General features: G+C 38.7%; 1 pseudogene; it reads left to right on the top strand.

Moving 5' to 3' along the window:
• Nucleotides 1-406, top strand: part of LOC119592289 — a 9,474-nt pseudogene that overhangs the window by 8,009 nt on the left and 1,059 nt on the right.

Genomic DNA, 406 nt, shown 5'->3' with positions numbered 1-406 from the left:
CTAATTCCTGATTAAGGAGATAATGCTAATGACGTGTTTTCTTATGATACAAATGGAGTTAAGCACTGTTGATGTTGGATAGGTTCAGCAAAATGTTCTGACATGCTAATGAGATTCACAAATTTGTTGTAGACACGTCAGTCGATTTTAGTAACCCTGTAAACAAGCCTAACCTTTCATATATATAAATATGTTGTTTTAAGTTATGTCCCACAATGTTCTATTCGTGTGTTAATTGTGTGAATGACAGGTCCATATGCTGCTGTTCTACGTCGTGTTGGCCTGCGCGGTGTCCACAGCCTTGGAAATGTGCTACAAGAACAACGTCGTGCCCGCTCTCTGTCGTAGTTATTTCACACTTTTGCAGGTGAGATTAAGATGAAATATGTATCTGTAACGTTTCTGA

This window comes from Penaeus monodon, chromosome 30, assembly GCF_015228065.2.
Source record: "Penaeus monodon isolate SGIC_2016 chromosome 30, NSTDA_Pmon_1, whole genome shotgun sequence".
Classification (NCBI taxonomy): Eukaryota; Metazoa; Arthropoda; class Malacostraca; order Decapoda; family Penaeidae; genus Penaeus; species Penaeus monodon.
Note: the sequence above shows the minus strand (reverse complement) of the source record. Positions and strands in the feature narration are given on the sequence as shown.